This window comes from Furipterus horrens, unplaced genomic scaffold, assembly GCF_987537825.1.
Source record: "Furipterus horrens unplaced genomic scaffold, mFurHor1.1.pri manual_scaffold_4, whole genome shotgun sequence".
In the NCBI taxonomy this organism is placed as follows: Eukaryota; Metazoa; Chordata; class Mammalia; order Chiroptera; family Furipteridae; genus Furipterus; species Furipterus horrens.
The window spans coordinates 115,468,047-115,480,046 of record NW_028327174.1 but is presented as its reverse complement, the minus strand read 5'-3'; positions in this window follow the sequence as shown (position 1 = coordinate 115,480,046).

Here is a 12,000-nt window from a genome sequence, read left to right as displayed (position 1 = left end):
AGAAAATAGTGAGAAGGGCCAGAGAGGGTGTTGCAAAAAGGAGGAACAACTCATTGGGTGAAATGACCCAGAGAGGAGAAAGCAGGGGAAGGTCACATCCCACTGTCTCAAACACCTTCCCTGATCCATAACGATACTATCTGACCATTACCCCAATCCCCGGAGTCATGAACACTGTTTTCCTCCTAACTGGAAGTGGATGCTCATGAGTTTTATTAAAGGAAGCAGCCCTACTGAGTTCTGTTTCCCTACAAAATCCCAAGGGGGTCATTATGGTGTCAAAAGTTTAGGGCAAGTTTCACAGCGCATAGTCAATTGTTACCTTTCCTCTCTGTTCTTCTCTAAAGTCTAAAGAAACAGCACAATCGTGCAAACTATATATAAAATACCCCCAGTTGTAACACTGTAGGATAGGGACCTAATATTCAATTTCACTATTATCTGATCTCTGACACACTGGTTAATTTTGGGGTCCCCAGAGGCCATCTTGTCTTTTGGCACTCTCCACAGTGGCCACGGGCTCTCTGTCAGCGATGGCGCTTTCCTCCTGGTGCTAGTCCAGTCAAGCACTGTCTGTTTATTGGCAGGAGACTGGCCCCGCCTCCCCCCAGCACACATCTGCAGATACAGACAGAATGGACAGCTGACAGGGACCCGTATATGGGGTATGGCTTTTTTTCAATCTGGGTATCAAAAGTCAGAACGCATTCTACTGTAGTCTCTCCAAAATGTTTTAACTTAGTCTCTTAAGCAATGTTTCCCATGCAAAATAAATATCAAATTTTACTCCATAAGTCTGTAGAAGATATATCATTTATTTTTAAAAAAGTCTCCTACAAGAAGGTTTGAGCATGTGAGTTACAGTGACTCATGATTAAAAGCTCTACGTAAAAACTAGAAAAATCTCTTTTATTGTTTAATAAGTATTGAACTTTTCAGTAAGTCTCGTCTTTTCTCCTGGAACAGGTAGTTATTTATACAGGTGCAGGCATGACTCAATCAATACATTGAATAATAATTATTCCTCAGATCTCTTTATGGCCCACACTCAACATCGCCAATTTCAAAAATGGAAGAAACCTGTTAGAATCATTTGTATTGGACTCTGCTTTCTGAACACTAGATGGCACTACATGCATATTAGTTCACAGACAAGGAAAACCAACATACTGAAGGGCCATTAAAAAACTTTGATTTTAACGTTTTCCTTAACAGAAAAATAGCAAAGATAAAGACTCCATGAATACGTGTTATAGTTTAAAGACTCTAATTTCTTTTATGCATCATAACAATATATAGTAGATCATTGTAGAAATGTCTGTCAATTTGCTTTTGTCACATCCCTGTGTTTACAATTCCCTGGTGGATTGAATTACTGAAAATTAGCCTGAAATGCTCTGGGAGTGTGTGGTCCCTTTCTCTCTGTAGGTTATGACAAGGCCTATTAAACTTGGTGCCCAAGGATGTGTCTGAATTGGTGCCACCACTGTGTTTTATGCCAACACCCCGTGTCCTATTGATATAACTCTAACAGTGTGTCAGCTGTCTTGATGATTGTAGGGGACGGTGAAAGCCGAAGTTCCAAAAAGAAGGCCAACTTGCTTGGCCGGGATCAGGTATTTGCCAGGTGTTGCCTAATTGTCTACATTTGCTGATGGGTCAGGTATTTGCGAGGTCTTGTCTGACTGAATACGTCTGCAACATGCAGCCTTTTGATAAGGAAAGCTGGAGCCGTGGGGCCTGAAAACGAGGTAGGAGCAGGGAACATCCTGACTATTAGATTAGAGCAGGAGCTGCTTGCAAGATATCTGAGAACACTCTGCCTACAGCTTTCTCAGGAGTTTCTCATAAGTTTCATTTCTTAGAAGTTTCACTTGTTAGTTTTCCCTCCTGACTGGTGATGTCAGTAGCTGATGGAATGGAACATTATAAATAAACTTGGTGGACTCAGGCCAGTGTCATTGTTTCTCCATTCGAGGGCAATGGACCACCTGACCCCAAATTTGCATTAATCTTGTGTCTGTGTTTTTCTTTGCATCTCCATGTCGCCCCCCCTCTCTGGTACCTTAGGTTTCGACATTGAGCTGCGTGGGTCGCGGCAGATGGTATCATGTGTTCTACGGAATTTCACCACTATTAAAAATAAAGCAAAGCGATATATTACTTCTTTTAAGGTAAGGAGAAGTATTGGCTTTACAGATGTGACGTTAACTACATCTTGGGAAATCCCTCTCCTGTGAGGGATATAACATATTAAAGATCTCTGACCAGAAAGACATTTTATCCACACTGCTCCACATTATTAACAACCCCTAGAAAGAAGATACTTACCAAGAGGGGATCCTGGTGGTTAACTGGCCTCAATTTAAAAACAGGGCCTAGAAGCTCTTTCTAAGCAGGGGCCTCTCACACAAACCATGCTTCGGGAAGAAGACGGCACTAAGCTGTCCGCCTCCTGCTCTGCACTCAGTGCCTCCCACCCTGAACCAACTGCCTGCCTGCACCGCGTCTCTGTCTGTTGAGCCAACCCTTATAAAGGAGTTCCTAGAATTGTATTTCAGCCAATAGGACGGAGACTTTCCCCGCCCAATGAGAGCTGTGCAGCTACGTCCCCTCCCAATTAGCATCTTCACTGACCAATCAGGGTGGCTCCACTCCAACCAATCAGGACACTGCTTTTTGGACCAATCAAACTGTGAGGATTTGCAGTCCTCATTTGCTTGAGGATGGATCAATCAGGGATTAGGGGCAGGGGCATCTCCCTATATAAGTCAGCTCCCCGCTGGCTTGGGAATGCGCTTCTGCTTTGCATCCCAGATGGAAGACTGAGGATGTCTCACCTGAGCAGAGCAGGCAGAGCAGACTGCAGCCTGTTTTGTCCGTGCTCAGAAGTGATTGTGGACAGGTCTCGTTTGTGTCTTGAGCCATCATGTTACAGAAGGGCCTTGTCTGATGTTGCTGTTCCAGGAAGTTGTCCATGTGAAGTTGTCCATCTTTAACTGAGACAGAGTGGAGAGTGTGGGCCAGCTCCCCACGTCAGGTGATTCTTTTCTCATTCTTACCATAGGAAAGCGATGTGAAAATTTGTCTCTAAGCCGTGCAGACCCTTCAAGGCTCCATCGGAATACACCTCAAACCATGCTGAACTGTTGTTGCGTGCTCTCTAGACTGTCATGTGCACTGCGCAGACTCCTGACTGCTGCTTCTAACAGTGGCTTCTGCATCCCCGGTGCCCCTCAAATTGCATGGTAGTGATCAATAGCTTTCTTCTATAAAAACACATGGTGGGAAATTCATTCTTTGCCTAGCTTTTGTCTATCATGACTTCTGGTAGTCTTTGAAGACCAAAATCTATGTTATTTAGTTTCTCAGTCCCTTGAGGGGAAATACTATTCTCTGGGATGTAATTTACATTCCCATTACGGAACGTATCTTTGGTAGTTAATGCAGTAAGTAATATCCTGCTAAATAACTAAATGCGTACAGAGAATCCTAATGACAACCAGGACATTATTCTCTGAGTGCTTTGATTTTGACTGATTGTTAGCATTCTCATTCTTTAGATGAAGTATTTGAAATCTGCCCACTGTCATTTATGGGATGGTGTTCTTTCCACATTTTTCTTCATGAGGAATCCAGGGTCTTTAACATTCTCTTCACTTCCTTTGGAAAGAAAACTTTTTTTTTGGTAATTGGAAATATGTTTTAGAAATTACAATTATGTGAGGTTAAAGATGTGCCAAATAATCTCACTATGGTAAACATTTTACAATATATATGTGTATAAGATCATCACATTGTACAACGTAACCTCACTCAATGATGTTAGTTACTCTCACTAAAGGTGGAAAGAAAAGAATGATAAATAATTCATAAATAATATGAGTTCAGTTAAATTTTATTCCCATAACCTGCTCTAAAGGATATGAGTTGGTACAGCCTTCCTCACAATCAAGTTGAAAGCATACATCAAAAATAATATAAGTGTTTATATTCATTAATAATTCCATTTATAATCATTTGTCCAATGTATATATCTGGAGAAATGAATGAAAAAGTAAATATACACACAAAACAAAAAATAAATCTAACTCTAAGACTTATAATGGTAAAACTCTTAGAAGAAATATTACAACCTCTGTGATCTTGGGTTAGTCAATGTTTCCTTAGAAAATCACAAGAATTGCTCTTTCTTCTTGCCTGAATTTCAATCTTGATGACTCAGGAATTAAGACAAGAGATTGTGAATAAACAGTCAGACATGAGAGCCAGGAGCAACATGTGTACAAGTGGGCTCCCTAGGAATCCTGTTTTATAACATACCAGCGTCAAAAGTAACAACACCACGAAACCAAGGAAATCGGGGTGGGGCAGGGGGGAGCAGAGCTGTTCACGAGTTCCCCTCTGTAGATACTTGTTTTTCTTCTTTTGGTCAGCCCTTTCTTGTTTAGAGCAAGTATCTTCATGTAAAAACCCATTTTATAGCCCTCAGTGGCATCCTTTGCAAACATGCTTCTCTTAATTTAGAGTGCACCCCTGGGAAACCAAACCCGTGAGGGTTGAAATCTTGCCATCACCCTGCATACATCTGTCTCCCCTTTCATCTCTTTTTGCTTTAATCTTTAATGGCTCTGGTGCTTTTTTTTTTTTTTTTTTTTTTAACATAATGTGAGTATAATCTGTGTCTTGTGTCTCAGACCCTGAAACAAGCAGTCACTTGCTTGTTCATTGATACTGATGACAGAGGCCAACTCTGCGTGTGTTTTCTGGTTTTGTTTTTAATAGTGTGTGGGCTCCACAGAGTGATATGAAAATACCTGTATAGCTTCCACCTCTTACTTTTTCCCATTTACTCTTAATATGATACTTTTAAAAATATTTGTAGAATATAAGAATAGGCGAGGCGGTAAACGTGATCGACTGGGTAGATAAAGGGGAGCCATCTCACGTAGTTTAACACCTCACCAGTACCGTTGCAGGAAGGGGTCACAGCTTGGGAGTTCCAGGCTCTGGAAGATGCATAAACGGGGCTTACCTCTTACAGAGGTGGCACATAGGCCACAGGGGCACTGATGAGGGAGGATATTATAGGGCCATCCATGGTCAGGACATTCCAGGCTTCTTGAATGGATCTTCAAAGTATTGAGGCCTTGAGAGTCCACGTTCAGAGGGAGCTATGCTAAGGAGGTCTGAAGACACTGAAATTCCATGCCAGCAGGTTTCTTCACCCAAACCATTTCTTGGTCAGAATACTTTTGTGTTCTGTAAGATCCATGGCTAAGGGCTTCTCTGTCGCGAGCGGGGTCTATGATTCAGCGATCATAGCCCCCTAGGCCGCACTCAGGACCTGTGTGCTCAGAAGTGTACACATACGGTTTCTTACATCATCTGTGCAACACAGGTCCAAGAGGGGCATATTCAGGGTCACTTCTTTAGTTTTGTTTAATTGGGCCTCGACTGCTTTTTGGGGGGGTGGTCGTTTTAATGGGAGCTGTTCAACTTTAAAGGTTTGCACTGAGGCTTCCTGGCTCAGCACTGAACTTTTGCAGGGATGACACAAGATCTCAGGGTTAGATACTCAAAACGGGCCAGGGAAAAGGGACATGAGGTTGGGAGCATTTGAAGATTCAAAATTTCGACGCTTATTAGATTCACATTTACTAGCGATGACCCAGAGAGGTCAGGTTCGGGAGGCTCACAGGCACGAGTTGTGCTCTGAATGGGCCACATCCAGATGCTGATGCTCAGTGGCATTAGCACAAAGATGTGTCCCATTCTCGGCGTGGGTCCACCCCCATTCTCAGGGTGGGTCCATCCACATGAAGGCTCGTGGCCTGGCGCGTCTTCTGTGACTTCACAGAGTTACAGCTGTTGTGTCTGAATGGGTCCCTCTGAAATCAGAGCGTCCATGCTCATCAAAGTGCACTTACAGGAAATTCACATCGCCAAGGGGCGACGTGCGAGCCGACGTCACAATACTGAGGGTTCGCATCCAAAGAGTCTACGAAGGGACGGTACACGTTTAGAGGGCCCAGACGAAGAAGTCTGAAAACAGGTACGTCGGTACTCAGCAGATTCTTGGTCGGGTGCCACAGGGCGAGGCGGTAAACGCGATCGACTGGGTAGATAAAGGGGAGCCATCTCACGTAGTTTAACACCTCACCGGTACCGTTGCAGGAAGGGGTCACAGCTTGGGAGTTCCAGGCTCTGGAAGATGCATAAACGGGGCTTACCTCTTACAGAGGTGGCACAGAGGCCACAGGGGCACTGATTAGGGAGGATATTATAGGGCCATCCATGGTCAGGACATTCCAGGCTTCTTGAATGGATCTTCAAAGTCTTGAGGCCCTGAGAGTCCATGTTCAGAGGGAGCTATGCTAAGGAGGTCTGAGGACACTGAAATTCCATGCCAGCAGGTTTCTTCACCCAAACCATTTCTTGGTCAGAATACTTTTGTGTTCTGTAAGATCCATGGCTAAGGGCTTCTCTGTCGCGAGCGGGGTCTATGATTCAGCGATCATAGCCCCCTAGGCCGCACTCAGGGCCTGTGTGCTCAGAAATGTACACGTACGGTTTCTTACATCATCTGTGCAACACAGGTCCAAGAGGGGCATAGTCAGGGTCACTTCTTTATTTTTGTTTAATTGGGCCTCGATTGCTTTTGGGGGGGGGGGTGGTCGTTTAAATGGGAGCTGTTCAACTTTAAAAGTTTGCACTGAGGCTTCCTGGCTCAGCACTGAACTTTTGCAGGGATGACACAAGATCTCAGGGTTAGATACTCAAAACGGGCCAGGGAAAAGGGACATGAGGTTGGGAGCATTTGAAGATTCAAAATTTCGACGCTTATTAGATTCACATTTACTAGCGATGACCCAGAGAGGTCAGGTTCGGGAGGCTCACAGGCACGAGTTGTGCTCCGAATGGGCCACATCCAGATGCTGATGCTCAGTGGCATTAGCACTAAGATGTCTCCCATTCTCGGCGTGGGTCCACCCCCATTCTCAGGGAGGGTCCATCCACATGAAGGCTCGTGGCCTGGCGCGTCTTCTGTGACTTCACAGAGTTACGGCTGTTGTGTCTGAACGGGTCCCTCTGAAATGAGAGCGTCCATGCTCATCAAAGTGCACTTACAGGAAATTCACATCGCCAAGGGGCGACGTGCGAGCCGACGTCACAATACTGAGGGTTCGCATCCAAAGAGTCTACGAAGGGACGGTACACGTTTAGAGGGCCCAGACGAAGAAGTCTGCAAACAGGTACGTCGGTACTCAGCAGATTCTTGGTCGGGTGCCACAGGGCGAGGCGGTAAACGCGATCGACTGGGTAGATAAAGGGGAGCCATCTCACGTAGTTTTAACACCTCACCGGTACCGTTGCAGGAAGGGGTCACAGCTTGGGAGTTCCAGGCTCTGGAAGATGCATAAACGGGGCTTACCTCTTACAGAGGTGGCACACAGGCCACAGGGGCACTGATTAGGGAGGATATTATAGGGCCATCCATGGTCAGGACATTCCAGGCTTCTTGAATGGATCTTCAAAGTCTTGAGGCCCTGAGAGTCCATGTTCAGAGGGAGCTATGCTAAGGAGGTCTGAGGACACTGAAATTCCATGCCAGCAGGTTTCTTCACCCAAACCATTTCTTGGTCAGAATACTTTTGGATTCTGTAAGATCCATGGCTAAGGGCTTCTCTGTCGCGAGAGGGATCTATGATTCAGCGATCATAGCCCCCTAGGCCGCACTTAGGGCCTGTGTGCTCAGAAGTGTACACGTACGGTTTCTTACATCATCTGTGCAACACAGGTCCAAGAGGGGCATAGTCAGGGTCACTTCTTTATTTTTGTTTAATTGGGCCTCGATTGCTTTGGGCGGGGGGGTGGTCGTTTAAATGGGAGCTGTTCAACTTTAAAAGTTTGCACTGAGGCTTCCTGGCTCAGCACTGAACTTTTGCAGGGATGACACAAGATCTCAGGGTTAGATACTCAAAACGGGCCAGGGAAAAGGGACATGAGGTTGGGAGCATTTGAAGATTCAAAATTTCGACGCTTATTAGATTCACATTTACTAGCGATGACCCAGAGAGGTCAGGTTCGGGAGGCTCACAGGCACGAGTTGTGCTCCGAATGGGCCACATCCAGATGCTGATGCTCAGTGGCATTAGCACAAAGATGTGTCCCATTCTCGGCGTGGGTCCACCCCCATTCTCAGGGTGGGTCCATCCACATGAAGGCTCGTGGCCTGGCGCGTCTTCTGTGACTTCACAGTTACGGTTGTTGTGTCTGAACGGGTCCCTCTGAAATGAGAGCGTCCATGCTCATCAAAGTGCACTTACAGGAAATTCACATCGCCAAGGGGCGACGTGCGAGCCGACGTCACAATACTGAGGGTTCGCATCCAAAGAGTCTACGAAGGGACGGTACACGTTTAGAGGGCCCAGACCAAGAAGTCTGCAAACAGGTACGTGGGTACTCAGCAGATTCTTGGTCGGGTGCCACAGGGCGAGGCGGTAAACGCGATCGACTGGGTAGATAAAGGGGAGCCATCTCACGTAGTTTAACACCTCACCGGTACCGTTGCAGGAAGGGGTCACAGCTTGGGAGTTCCAGGCTCTGGAAGATGCATAAACGGGGCTTACCTCTTACAGAGGTGGCACAGAGGCCACAGGGGCACTGATTAGGGAGGATATTATAGGGCCATCCATGGTCAGGACATTCCAGGCTTCTTGAATGGATCTTCAAAGTCTTGAGGCCCTGAGAGTCCATGTTCAGAGGGAGCTATGCTAAGGAGGTCTGAGGACACTGAAATTCCATGCCAGCAGGTTTCTTCACCCAAACCATTTCTTGGTCAGAATACTTTTGTATTCTGTAAGATCCATGGCTAAGGGCTTCTCTCTCGCGAGCGGGGTCTATGATTCAGCGATCATAGCACCCTAGGCCGCACTCAGGGCCTGTGTGCTCAGAAGTGTACACGTACGGTTTCTTACATCATCTGTGCAACACAGGTCCAAGAGGGGCATAGTCAGGGTCACTTCTTTATTTTTGTTTAATTGGGCCTCGATTGCTTTTGGGGGGGGTGGTCGTTTAAATGGGAGCTGTTCAACTTTAAAAGTTTGCACTGAGGCTTCCTGTCTCAGAACTGAACTTTTGCAGGGATGACACAAGATCTCAGGGTTAGATACTCAAAATGGGCCAGGGAAAAGGGACATGAGGTTGGGAGCATTTGAAGATTCAAAATTTCGACGCTTATTAGATTCACATTTACTAGCGATGACCCAGAGAGGTCAGGTTCGGGAGGCTCACAGGCACGAGTTGTGCTCCGAATGGGCCACATCCAGATGCTGATGCTCAGTGGCATTAGCACAAAGATGTGTCCCATTCTCGGCGTGGGTCCACCCCCATTCTCAGGGTGGGTCCATCCACATGAAGGCTCGTGGCCTGGCGCGTCTTCTGTGACTTCACAGAGTTACAGCTGTTGTGTCGAACGGGTCCCTTTGAAATGAGAGCGTCCATGCTCATCAAAGTTCACTTACAGGAAATTCACATCGCCAAGGGGCGACGTGCGAGCCGACGTCACAATACAGAGGGTTCGCATCCAAAGAGTCTACGAAGGGACGGTACACGTTTAGAGGGCCCAGACCAAGAAGTCTGCAAACAGGTACGTCGGTACTCAGCAGATTCTTGGTCGGGTGCCACAGGGCGAGGCGGTAAACGCGATCGACTGGGTAGATAAAGGGGAGCCATCTCACGTAGTTTAACACCTCACCGGTACCGTTGCAGGAAGGGGTCACAGCTTGGGAGTTCCAGGCTCTGGAAGATGCATAAACGGGGCTTACCTCTTACAGAGGTGGCACACAGGCCACAGGGGCACTGATTAGGGAGGATATTATAGGGCCATCCATGGTCAGGACATTCCAGGCTTCTTGAATGGATCTTCAAAGTCTTGAGGCCCTGAGAGTCCATGTTCAGAGGGAGCTATGCTAAGGAGGTCTGAGGACACTGAAATTCCATGCCAGCAGGTTTCTTCACCCAAACCATTTCTTGGTCAGAATACTTTTGTATTCTGTAAGATCCATGGCTAAGGGCTTCTCTGTCGCGAGCGGGGTCTATGATTCAGCGATCATAGCCCCCTAGGCCGCACTCAGGGCCTGTGTGCTCAGAAGTGTACACGTACGGTTTCTTACATCATCTGTGCAACACAGGTCCAAGAGGGGCATAGTCAGGGTCACTTCTTTATTTTTGTTTAATTGGGCCTCGATTGCTTTTGGGGGCGGTGGTCGTTTAAATGGGAGCTGTTCAATTTTAAAAGTTTGCACTGAGGTTTCCTGGCTCAGCACTGAACTTTTGCAGGGATGACACAAGATCTCAGGGTCAGATACTCAAAACGGGCCAGGGAAAAGGGACATGAGGTTGGGAGCATTTGAAGATTCAAAATTTCGACGCTTATTAGATTCACATTTACTAGCGATGACCCAGAGAGGTCAGGTTCGGGAGGCTCACAGGCACGAGTTGTGCTCCGAATGGGCCACATCCAGATGCTGATGCTCAGTGGCATTAGCACAAAGATGTGTCCCATTCTCGGCGTGGGTCCACCCCCATTCTCAGGGTGGGTCCATCCACATGAAGGCTCGTGGCCTGGCCCGTCTTCTGTGACTTCACAGTTACGGCTGTTGTGTCTGAACGGGTCCCTCTGAAATCAGAGCGTCCATGCTCATCAAAGTGCACTTACAGGAAATTCACATCGCCAAGGGGCGACGTGCGAGCCGACGTCACAATACTGAGGGTTCGCATCCAAAGAGTCTACGAAGGGACGGTACACGTTTAGAGGGCCCAGACCAAGAAGTCTGCAAACAGGTACGTCGGTACTCAGCAGATTCTTGGTCGGGTGCCACAGGGCGAGGCGGTAAACGCGATCGACTGGGTAGATAAAGGGGAGCCATCTCACGTAGTTTAACACCTCACCGGTACCGTTGCAGGAAGGGGTCACAGCTTGGGAGTTCCAGGCTCTGGAAGATGCATAAACGGGGCTTACCTCTTACAGAGGTGGCACAGAGGCCACAGGGGCACTGATTAGGGAGGATATTATAGGGCCATCCATGGTCAGGACATTCCAGGCTTCTTGAATGGATCTTCAAAGTCTTGAGGCCCTGAGAGTCCATGTTCAGAGGGAGCTATGCTAAGGAGGTCTGAGGACACTGAAATTCCATGCCAGCAGGTTTCTTCACCCAAACCATTTCTTGGTCAGAATACTTTTGTGTTCTGTAAGATCCATGGCTAAGGGCTTCTCTGTCGCGAGCGGGGTCTATGATTCAGCGATCATAGCCCCCTAGGCCGCACTCGGGGCCTGTGTGCTCAGAAGTGTACACGTACGGTTTCTTACATCATCTGTGCAACACAGGTCCAAGAGGGGCATAGTCAGGGTCACTTCTTTATTTTTGTTTAATTGGGCCTCGATTGCTTTGGCGGGGTGTGGTCATTTAAATGGGAGCTGTTCAACTTTAAAAGTTTGCACAGAGGCTTCCTGGCTCAGCACTAAACTTTTGCAGGGATGACACAAGATCTCAGGGTTAGATACTCAAAACGGGCCAGGGAAAAGGGACATGAGGTTGGGAGCATTTGAAGATTCAAAATTTCGACGCTTATTAGATTCACATTTACTAGCGATGACCCAGAGAGGTCAGGTTCGGGAGGCTCACAGGCACGAGTTGTGCTCCGAATGGGCCACATCCAGATGCTGATGCTCAGTGGCATTAGCACTAAGATGTCTCCCATTCTCGGCGTGGGTCCACCCCCATTCTCAGGGAGGGTCCATCCACATGAAGGCTCGTGGCCTGGCGCGTCTTCTGTGACTTCACAGAGTTACGGCTGTTGTGTCTGAACGGGTCCCTCTGAAATGAGAGCGTCCATGCTCATCAAAGTGCACTTACAGGAAATTCACATCGCCAAGGGGCGACGTGCGAGCCGACGTCACAATACTGAGGGTTCGCATCCAAAGAGTCTACGAAG